This window comes from Mustela nivalis (assembly GCF_964662115.1).
Source record: "Mustela nivalis genome assembly, chromosome: 14".
Taxonomy (NCBI): domain Eukaryota; kingdom Metazoa; phylum Chordata; class Mammalia; order Carnivora; family Mustelidae; genus Mustela; species Mustela nivalis.
Genome location: NC_139033.1, coordinates 56,754,401 through 56,766,611, shown reverse-complemented (window position 1 = coordinate 56,766,611; position 12,211 = coordinate 56,754,401). Strand labels below are relative to the sequence as shown.

Here is a 12,211-nt window from a genome sequence, read left to right as displayed (position 1 = left end):
GCTAAGCCATAATGAATCCATCTCCAGTTGATGGGGATTTAGGTAGATTCCAGTTTGGCACTCTTATGAAGATAGCTACTATGTTGTATTTTAAATCATCTCTCCACTGTAAGATCCTTACTTTGCACAATGAACTCATCAAGAGAAGATGCTTGGTGATGATTATTTTGAAATTGCATATGTAGAGTAGTCCTTGGTATTTAATACTTGATCAGGAATCATCCAATTGGAGTATAATTCGTGTTTCTCCAACCTGGACGTTTGTAGAATCTCTGCCTGATATAGGTATCAGAAAATGATAAATTATACCTCTTTGTGGCAAACTACTATATTCCATTTACTACCTATGGTTTCTTGAGCAATCCCCATACATTTTCTCCAAGACTTGGTTTCCTCATCTATAGCATGAAGATAATTATTGCATTGATCTGTTTGGCTTGATGTGAGGATTCCTTGAACTTTGTATGGAATTTAATAAGCTGACTCAACAAAGGTTAGTTGTTAATTTATTCTAATGTGTATCCTTCAAATATCTGACTAAGTCTCTTTCATTAAAAGTTGGAACTTGGAGATGGCTCTCTAAGAAATAAGGGGAAAAGAGTAAAATGCACCCAGAAGAGCCACCACAATTTAATGAAGAACAAAGTCAAAGGACAGACAGTATCCAAATTTAAGGCTTAATATGAAGCTACGTAATCAAGACAGTGTCACAATGGCTAAAGAATTGATAAATAGATCAGTGAAAAAGAAGATGAAGTATAGAAACAGACTCACATAAATATAGTCAACTGATCTTTGACAAAGATCCAAAGGCAATACAACGAAGAAAAGACAGCCAGGGTATGTGGGTGGCTCAGTTGGCTGAGCCTCCAACTCTTGGTACCACCTCAAGGTCAGGATCTCAGGGATATGAGATCAAGCCACAGGTCAGACTCTACATTCAGTGCAGAGTCTGCTTGAAATTCTCTCTCCCTCAGCCTCTGCCCCTCTCCCAGATCATGCACACATGCTCTCTCTCAAATAAATAAATAAAATCTTAGAAATCTCAGTGGTGGGGCACCTGGGTCGCTCAGTTGGTTAAGCATCTGCCTTCGGCTCAGGTCATGATCCCAGGGTCCTGGGATGGAGCCCCGCATTGGGCTCTCTGCTCAGTGGGGAGTCCGCTTCTCCCTCTCCCACTCCCCCTGCTTGTGCACCCTCTGTCAAGTAAATCTTTAAAAAAAAAAGAAAGAAAGAAAGAAAGAAAGAAAGAAAGAAAGAAAGAAAGAAAGAAAGAAAAGAAAAGAAAAGAAAAGAAAAGAAAAGAAAAGAAAAGAAAAGAAAAGAAAAGAAATCTCAGTGGAAAAAAAGAAAAGACAATCTTTGCAACAAATACTGCTGGAGCAACTAGACATCCAAATGCAAAAAAAAAAAAAAATTAATTTAGACAGATACTAGACCCTCTTCACAGAAATTAACTCAAAATAGATCATAGACCTAAATGTAAATCTCAAAACTATAAAAACTCTTAGAAGATAATACAAGAAGAACTCTAGATGACCTTAGGCATGATGATGGTTTTTTTGGTATAAAACCAAAGGTACTATGGATGAAAGAAATAATTGAGAAGCTGGACTTCATTAAAATTAAAAACTTCTTCCCTGTGAGAAATACTGTCGAGAGATTAAGAAGACAAGTCACAGATGGGAAGAAAATATCTGCAAAAGGCCTAGCTGATAAAAGATTATTATCCAAAATATACAAAGAACCCTAAAAGCTCAACAACAAGAAAAGGAAAAAACTGATTAAAAAATGGGCAAAAGCTACAAACAGATGCCTCATCAAAGAAGACGTACAGAAAGAAAGCAAGCATATGAAAAAATGTTCCATATCATATGCAATTAGGAAAATGCAAATTAAAATAAGAAGATACCGCTACACACATATTAGAGTGGCAGAAATTCAGGATGCTGACAACACCAAATGCTAGCAAGGATGTGGAACAACAGGAACTCTCACACTGCTGGCAGGAATGCAAAGTGGTACAGTTTCTTAGGAAGACAGTTTGGCAGTTCCTTACAAAACTAAACATTCTCTTCCCATATGATCCAGCAGTTGTGATCCTTGGTATTTATCCAGAGGAGGTGAAAACTTATGTCTACACAAAAACCTGCACACGGAAGTTTATAGCAGCTTTATTCAAAATAGCCAAACCTTGGAAGCAACCAAGATATCCTTCAGTAGGTGAGTGGATCATAAATTGTGGTAGACCCAGTGTTCAAATGAATGAGCTATCAAGCCATGAAAAGACCTGGAGGAACCTTGAGTGCATATTATTAGAAGAAATAAGACAATCTGAAAAGGGCACACACTGTGTGATTACAGACATATGAATATTCTAGAAAAGGCAAAATCATGGAGACGGTCGCTGTCATGAAGATCAGTTGCCAGGGGTGAGAAGGGGGAGAGAGAGAAGGGGTGGGAGGCAGGGAGGAGGGATGAATAGGTGAAGTACAGAGAATTTTTAGAGCTGCAAAACTCTTCTTCATAATATTGTAATGGTAATATGTGTCATTATACATTTGTCAAAACCCACAGAATGTACACAAAGAGTGAATCTTAATGTAAATTATGGGCTTTGGATGATAATGGTATGTCAGTGTAGGTTTACCAGTCGTAACAAATGCACCAGCTGGTGTTGGATTTTGATCATGGGGGAGGCTTATACATGTGTGAGGGCAGGGCATGTACAGAAAATCTGTACTTTTGCTCCATAGCGCCACAAACCTAAAATTCATCTTAAAAATAAAGTTTATTTAAAAGAAAAAAAAAATGTTAAAGTGAGTGAAAGCCTTGTTTCCTTGTATAACCACTATGGAAAATCACTTAAGTGGACCAAAAACCAGCTCAAGGCATTTTATTGTAAGGTAACCTAGGCCAATTAAAAAAAAAAAAAAATGAAAGTTCACACAAAAAAATTAGAATTTAAAAAATCTCTTATGTCTCTTTTAATTGTATGTATTTCTAAAAATACTTCTTTGTATTTTAGACTCACATTGAAAAACAAATACTTGCCAAGGCTATAAATCATTCACATCTACTAATCTTTTTTTAAAAAACAAAGACTTTCCACCATAAAACAATTACAAAGGATTACAAAGGATTAATAGAACCACAGTGTAAAAATGCACAGCTCTTAAAATGCAAACTGGGGCAGCTACTGTGAAAAACAGAATGTAGGTTCCTCAAAAAATTAAAGATGACACTACCTTACAATTCACTAATTGCACTACTGGGTATTTAACTATAGAAGATGAAAACACTAATTCAAAAGGAAACATGCACTATGTTTTCTTCATTATTTATAATAGCTAAGATATGGAAGCAGTGCAAGTATCCATAGATAGATGAATAGATAAAGATGTGGCAGAAATTCACATACAAAGGAATATTATTTAACCATAAAAAAGAATGAAATCTTACCATTTGAAATGACATGGATGGAACTAGAGAGTATAATGGGAAGAGAAATAAGCCAGTCAGAGAAAGACAAATACCATATGATTTCACCCATATGTATATCTTAAGAAGCAAAACAAATGATCAAAGAAAGAAAAAGAGAGAGACAAACAAAACACAGACTCTTAACTATAGAGAACAAACAGATGGTTACCAGAGGGGAGGCAGGTGTGCTGATGGGTGAGATAGGTGATGGGGTTAAAGAGGGCACTTGCTACAATGAGCAGTGGGTGATGTACGGAAGTGCTCAATTACTATCTTGCACACCTGAAACTAGTATTACACTGTATGGTAACTACCTGGAATTAAAGTAAAAACTTTAAAAATGAATAAAAATAAAAATAAAAATAAATACACAGCTCTCAAAATAAGGCAACTTTCTAGGGTCCTGTGAGCAATGGGCCATTAAGACTTGAAACAGAAACCTTTACATAAAAACAAAACCCTAGGGACACCTGGGTGGCTCAGTGGGTTAAGCCTTTCAGCTCAGGTCATGATCCCAGGGTCCTGGAATAATAGAGCCCCACATCGGGCTCTCTGCTCCCCAGGGAGCCTGCTTCCCTCTCTTTCTGCCTGCCTCTCTGCCTACTTGTGATCTCTGTGTCAAATAAATAAATAAGAACCTCGAAACAAGGTGAACACATGTAGTGAAAAAAAAAAATGGAATAGGAAAATATCTGCCCATTTGAAAACAGGGATGACAAGGTGACTTGTCTTATTTTCATTTATCTCTATTGAGAAAGAAAAAAGAGGCTCACCTTTGAGAAAACAAAGAAGAAAAACTGATAGAGCTATTTAGATAAAGCTATTTAGATTTAGATGAGTCAATTATCATATGGTTTCACCATATGAAGTTGGAAGGGGAGGTGAACCATGAGAGACTATGGACTCTGAAAAACAATCTGAGGGTTATGAAGGGGTAGGGGATGGGAGGTTGGGGGAACCAGGTGGTGGGTATTAGAGAGGGCACGGATTGCATGGAGCACTGGGTGTGGTGTAAAAATAAAGAACACTGTTATGGCTGAAAATAAAATAATAATAATAATAATAATAATAATAATAATAATAAATATGATGAATTCCAAACAGGATAATTTTGTTTTTTTAAAAATCCACTCTGGAATACATCTCTGTTAAACTGCTGATATCCACAGACTGACCACCTTAACAAGTAACCAGAAAGACAGAATAGATTATTTTTAAATACCAGCTATTTGTCCAACTGCAAAGTTCTCAGTAATCACAAAACCAGAAGACAATAGAATAGTTTCATGCCTTAACTGTAAATGAATATTAATGTAGGACTGTATACTCAGGTAAAATACCATTCAAGAATGAATTTTGGAACAAAAACCAAAAGCATTTACTACTCTTATTAAGGGAACTTAAAGGAAGTACTTTAAATTCAAGAAAATTATTAGATGATTTTTAGAAAGGAAATACTAAAATTATAAGCATAATTTAGCACTTCCTAATAGATAAGTCAGATCCTTAAGGTGTCAATACTAAGGAGTTTTTACCCCTAAAATATAAGAGGAAAGAGAAGTATGGAATAGTTAAAAGATAAATGCCAAAATTAAGAATTTTGCTTCTGTATCTAGGAACATAGATATTTTGTCTATTAAAAATAATTCCATTTGTCTATGAAAATAAGGCTGTTGTGAATATTCTCTTCATATTTTTAGTATATCCATGCATTTATTTATTTCTTTTGGACATATGACTAAGAGTAGAAATGTGTAGTTACAGAGTATATTTATGTTCACATTGCATGACTTCCAATATTTAAGAAATCATCACAGATTTCTAGAAGGCCTAGAATCATAAAGCAAGATGAGCCCATTTTAAAAGACCCTTAACTTGCATATCTACCTCTAACACACACTAATCTTTGATGCTATGCCTTTACTTAATTCTTTAATGTCATGATGTATATTAAACCCATTATGTGAAAATAAGCTTTTATTTGTTGAGTGCTTCCTATTGTATCCCAGACTGTGCTAAATGCTTCACATGTATTACACCTTTTAATCTTCTTAAGAGTCATCTATCATTCTCATTTCACAGGGGGGCATTTGGGACTCAGATAAATTCATACATTCTCCAAGGTCACGTATAGAGACCACAGAATGCACTGCAAGGGAATAAATAATGAATATGGTGCAGAATGGAGATCCTTTCAGTAGAAGAAGTCTAGGATCAGGGCATCTCTGGAAAAACTAGCCTCACTAAACACAGAGGCACATATGAATCACAATGTTTATAAAATATCAAGTGTGCTAAGACAGACATTATATTCTAATAAAGAGCTCTCAAAATAGTGTAACTTAAATAAATAGAAATGCATTTCCCTCCCACCTAACAGTCAGTGGTTTGGCCAACACAATAGTTTTGCCATCAGAAACAGGTGACAAGGATTCTCTAAACTTCACTGGTTGCCAGCCAGAAGTAAAAGTGAAAGGCAGTCTAAGAAACAAGTTGCACTCTTTGCAGCATTGGTCCAAACTTCACCGTAGGACCACACCAACAAAGAAAGCTAGAATATGTAGTCAGCAAATTGGTCAAATGCAGTCAGGTATCCTGCTGAAATTCAGATGGTTCCATTTTTAAAAAGAAAAAGAAAAAAAAAAAAAAACAAGGAATATGAAAAAATGGAAACCTCTGCCTCATTTACTAGTCAGATTTGACAGAAACAGGACAGGTACCAAGATGAAACAAGGAAACAGCCAGAAAAGCAGTGGTGTAAAGTCCAGTTGGGGGACGCTCGAATACCCATCTGGGGACAGTGACCTCATATGGTAGCTAATGAGAAGCCTTTTTAAAAATAAGTATTTTTTTAAAATAGAGCATAGAATAAAAATGCACATATCATAAATATACAGCCTGCTAAATTTGTATAAATGTACCCATGTCAGAATCACTCAGCTCAAATTTAAGTTTCAGCTCTCCCACCAGCATTTTCATGCCCTTCCCAATCACCAACTTTGTTCACCTCCCTGAAGATAACCATGACCTAACTTTTCTATGTAGATCCATGTTACTTATCTTGTCATGCCATTACGTTTGTGGGATTCAAATATGTGGTATGTGGCAGGATTTTTTAATGTTTTACTGCTGCACAGTACTCCATTACAGAATATGCCATAATTTTTTATTTAAATTTAAATAATTAATATATAGAATATTATTAGTTTTAGAGCTAGAGTTCAGTGATCCATCAGTCTTAAATAACAGTCAGTGCTAATTACATCCCACATTCTCCTTAATGCTCATTACCCGGTCCCCTATTCCCACATCCCCCTCCCTTCCAGCAACCCTCATTTTGTTTTCTACAGCAGAGTCTCTCATGGTTTGTCTCCCTCTCTGATTTCATCTTGTTTAATTTTTCCCCCCTTCCCCTATGCTCCTCTGTTTTGTTTCTTAAATTCCACATATGGATGAAATCATATGATTATTGTCTTTCTCTGATTGACTTATTTTGCCTAGAATAATACCTTCTAGTTCCATCCACAGTGTTGCAAAAGGCAAGCTTTCGTTTTTTGATGGCTGCATAATACTCTACTGTATACACATATCACACCCTCTTTATCCATTCATCTGGTGATGGACATCTGGGCTCTTTGCATAGTTCAGCTAATTGTGGACATTGCTGCCATAAACATTGTGGTGCAGGTGCCCCTTTGGATCATTACATTTGTATCTTTGGAGTAAATACCTAGTAGTGCAATTGCTGGTCATAGAGTAGCTCTATTTTCAACTTTTTGAGGAGCCTCCATACAGTTCTTCAGAGTGCCTGGACATTCCTTGCATTCCTACCAACAGACAGGGTTCCCCTTTCTTGGGAAAATGCCGTAATTTATTTAACCATTGTCTTCAAGATAAACATTAGAGTTGTTTCCAGTTTTCAGCTATTAAAAATAACTCTGCTATAACAACTTCCTTGTGTTTTTTGGTACATCCATTATTCATTTGTTTTGGCTATATACCAGAGGAGTAGAATTTCTTCATAGAACATACTTATGTTTGACTTCTGTAGCTCATGCTAAATAGTTCTTCCCAAGTAGCTGTATCATTTACTGTTCCCCTGGCAGTACAGGAGCATTCCAATCAAGCTACATTCTCACCAACACATGGGAATATCATTCTTTTTTCATTGTAGCTGTTCTGGCCGTTGTGAATTTCATTTGTCTGCTGACTACTTAGTAGTTTTAATTTTCATTCCTCCGATGACTACTCAGGTTGAGGACCCTTTCTTAAATTTATTAGTCATTTGGAGAGCTATTCTTGTTGAGTATCTCTCTTAACTGCCTATCATCTTTCTCTTGGGTGGTCTTTTTAACTTATACGTGTTCTATAGATTGCCTGAATATGAATTCTTTGCTAGTTTGTAACTTTCTTCTCAGTGAACAGCTTTTGAATTTTTTGAATGAGAGTGGCAAGAACAGTTCCGTGCTTTGAGAAAATTCATCTGCCATGAATATGAGTCAAGCAGAGAAATGTTAAAAGGATAATGTATATATTTCCTGATAATGTATGTATATATACAATGAGATCTGAGTTTAGACAGAGGGCAATAATAATAAAAAGAAAAGGAAAAAGATGAGAGAGATACTTTATAAAGGTTTGATTCATCTATTCACTACTGAGAAGACTTGAAAACAGATTAAGAAAAATATGGGATACAGGCCATTTATGAAGGACAATGAATATGGGATAAAATGCAGTCAATATTGACAGATGGAAACTTAGGAAAATGAAAGTTTTGAATTACTGAAGAATGTTTACTTTGGAATTCATTTTTACTATAATGATCATACCAAGTAGCAGCAAGGCCCAATTTCCCCCAACTTAGAGGCTTTTTTCATTCTTGCCATGATTAACAACTCCATATTCATTTTCTTTTCAGATCACTCCAGAAAAAATAAAATGACAAAACAGGGGCACCTGGGTGGCTCAGTCAGTTACAATTCTTCCTTAGGCGTAGGTCATGATCCCATGATTCCAGAGTCCTGGGATTGAGTCCTGCATCAGGCTCCCTGCTTGTCCCTCTCCCATTCCCCCTGCTTGTGTTCCCTCTCTTGCTGTCTCTTTCTCTGTCAAATAAATAATTTTTTTTAGGACAAAACAAAGGCTTAAGGAAAGTTATATATATATATATATATATATATATATATATATATATATATATATATATATATATATATTTTATCAGAAAGGAACAGAAAACCCTTCAAGGAGAATCTTCCCGAGAAGGGATATTTGAGGAGCAGTAACTCTAAGATTGTTGAAACATTCCCCATTTCCTCCTACCCTCAAGATTAGCCACAATGCCCTTCCTTTCTTGGTTCTTAACCCACCTATAAAGAAGTTAGATGTAAAGGTTGCAGAACCTTCCTCAAGTAGTTTCATTAAAATCCTTATTCACAGGGTGCCTGGGTGGCTCAGTGGGTTAAAGCCTCTGCCTTTGGCTAGAGTCATGATCTCAGAGTCCTGGGATCCAGGCTGGCATGGGGCTCTCTGCTCAGCAGGGAGCCTGCTTCCCTTCCTCTCTCTCTCTCTGCCTGCCTCTCTGCCTGCTTGTGATCTCTGTCAAATGAATAAATAAAATCTTAAAAAAAAAAACCCTTATTTGAACGAGACTTCAAGTCCTCTGTCATCATCAGGGCCAACATCATCTAACATCTACTGAACACTGACTTACACTATATACTGTATGCATTATTTGATCCCTGTAAATTCTGAAAATAAATATTACACTATTATTACTATTCTATAGCAGAAAGTTTAAGCAGTTTGCTCAAAGTGACAGAGCTAATAAGTCATGGACCTTGGACATAAACCAGGGCAGCCTGATTCTAGAGCTTCTTTCTTACCTATTGTTTTCTACATTCTCCTTGCCAGCCTTCATGAATCATTGACAGTTAAGGTCATAAAAGAATAAGAATCATAACAATTAGGATCTAGTAGGGAGTACCTAGATGTGGAAAGTCCCATAGGGCATGGTGCACTCTAAGGACAGACATGAAATTGAGACCCAATGTGAGTGACAAAGACTATTGAAAATACCTCATGTCAGTTCACTTATCTCCCTCTCCACTTCTACCTAGCTCCCTGTCATCACTAATCTTCCAATCACTAACACTTATATTATCTTTAATTTGCTTTCCATCTCTAAACTGTCACCTCCTCTAATTCATTCTCCATCCCACAGCCAGAATAATCTTTTTAAATTATAACACAGCTCATATCACTCTTCTTAAAAACATTTCATGGCTTCCCACTGGACACAGGATAAAACTCCTTATTAGAGCTCCTCAAATCCTACAAAATTTGACCCCTCCTTCCCTTTCTACCCTAACCCTGCTCCTCACTTTCCTTCTCACCATGCACATTGCTTTTTATATCAATTCCATGAATACAAGAAGCCCTTCCTTACCGCAGGATCTTGATGACTGCTAGTCTCTCTGCCTGACCTGTTCTTTCTCCATCAACTTCAATATTTGGCTTCTTCTCATCCTCATCTCAACACAAGAACTTTTCTTTATCATACAGCAGCCTGGTTACTTCTGTAGCAGACTTTCTAAAGAGCTGCAATTTGATACTTGGTCATAAAAGTAGTAGTCTATCTTTCCTACTAGAATGAACCTTCATGACAGGGTGCCTGGTACACGCTAGATACCAATAATAAATTTGATGAGATGAATGCAAGACCAATAAGTGACTCCATGTTTCTTATCTTGGGAAACTGGGGGGATAGTAAGGTCACTAATGGAGAGATGAAATACAGTAGGAGAAGCAAGTTTTGAAAAGGAACATAGTTCAATGAGAGAGAGGTAGAATTTGAGATGCCTGAAGGTAAGTACAGTGGAAATGTCCATGAGGTAGGTAGGTCTGGCATTCCGAGAACAATCTGGACAAGATCATGCAGATTTGGAAAACAAGAGAATAACAAGGCAGATGGAGCTATGGGTGTGAAAGAGAAGGCGCAAGAAAATAAGCCAAGTGGATAAAGCAGAAAACTGACAGGCAATATGAAAGAAGAAAGAGGACAGACGGGGCACCTGGCTGGCCCAGTGGGCTAAGCCTGTGCTTTCTGCTCAGGTCATGATCCTGGTGTCCAAGGATGGAGCCCTGCCCCCATCAGGCTTCCTGCTGAGCAGGGAGTCTGCTTCTCCCTCTGACCCTCCCCCTCTCCTCTTCTCTCTTCCCCTCTGCCATCTCCTCCTCTCATGCTCTTGCTCTCTCACTTTCTCTCAAATAAATAATAAAATCTTAAAAGAAAAAAAAAAGGAGGACAAATGTAAAGCATGAGGAAAAGCCTTTAAGGAGATCAGAGCGCCAGGAGAAGATGGGGATAGATTTTCCAGAAAGATGAGAGGTTAAATCAAGAGGGTCAAATTCTTAGGAGAAGTTAATTAGGATGACAAATGAAAGGGGGAATTCATGGTTGGTGTTTAGGAAATCCTGGTGACCCCTGGGAGAAGATGCAACCAAGTAGATTAGGAAACTGAAGAAAATGTGTTTCAAATTAATAGCTTTACCTAGGGCTTGGGCTATATAAAAATCTTTTCTAGTGGCTTTGAAAACCCCATGACACAGAAAGTATGACAAAACTAAATTATTAAGTACTTCAACTATCAGCTTTAGGGAAGAAATAGTTATCCTGCATTGTTGGAATTTTCTAAAGAGGTAGTATTAAAGTCAGTTGAAAAGGCTAGTCTATTCAAAATTGCAGAACTATGTAAGGAAACTCATGATTATCAGTAGCAAAAGCTACCAGGGTGCTTTCAGAGAATGAAAGCTGTACCATATACACATTAAACAGAAAAGAAATTTGAGAAGCAAGGGGTTGAGACCAACAGCAGTTCACAGAGCCTGCCAGGGTATGGTTGGCAATTCAAGATCACAGATGCCTCAACTTGCTCTAATCAGGGAAAGTCCTTCTTGCTAAGTGCATTCACGTCAGTCAGCAGAGACGCATCCATGCACTAAATCTTGAACCTGAACAAAGTGTAAATATTCTAGGGTATTTAATTACCCTCCCACCCCAGTTCAAAGGCAGATCCATGCTAAAATAACCAACCCCACCCCCTGTGCAAACCCAAAAACTGATTTCAAACATGAATGGAATGGAGCCCAGAAATGAGACATTTTAGCACTGGATTGGCATACAGACTGGGGGAAAAAAGAAAAAACAGGGAAGGGGCTTCTGAACAGCTCATTCTTTCTCTATTATGTCCCCAGATATCCCACATAATTACTCCACTCATTTGTCAAAAAGTGGTTAACTTCAACAAAAGGATGTTCTTATATTATCCATATACTATAAATGAGAAGTAGGAATTTTACATAGCCACTGCAATTTAAAAATTAAAAAACAATTTTTTTTAATCTCCTTCTGTTGATAATTAGATTTTGTCCAGGGCAGTGTTCTGCCTAATAAGGTATTTTAAAGGAATCACTTTTCATCCTCCAGACCGTTAACAGCAAGATACAGAAAAGTCTGGGTGGAAAACCGAATAAAGAAAGACGTGGTGGAGCAACCCTGGGTGAATTTTGGAAGTCAGCCCTCTTCTATCGTGTTTGTGGGAGGCGAGCAGAGAGGCAGGTGCCGGATCAGAGTTCCTGGAAGAGAGCGCTGGGGCAAAGGAGGGTTCCGGGAGCTGCTGTTCCAAGGCCGCGCCGTACAGGTGAGGCGGCCACGGCAGTCTCC

The 12,211-nt window shown here is 37.5% G+C and overlaps 1 protein-coding gene across 6 annotated transcripts in view; it reads right to left on the bottom strand.

Moving 5' to 3' along the window:
• Positions 1-12,211, bottom strand: part of NOL4 (nucleolar protein 4) — a 410,591-nt gene that overhangs the window by 337,261 nt on the left and 61,119 nt on the right. Inside the window, exon 2 of one of the 6 annotated variants that reach the window (XM_082699573.1) lies at positions 8,443-8,591. The exons of the other annotated variants lie outside the window; for them this stretch is intronic. The gene's annotated coding sequence lies outside the window, so the exon portion shown is untranslated. The remainder of the gene's footprint in view (positions 1-8,442; positions 8,592-12,211) is intronic. 6 annotated transcript variants of the gene reach the window in all.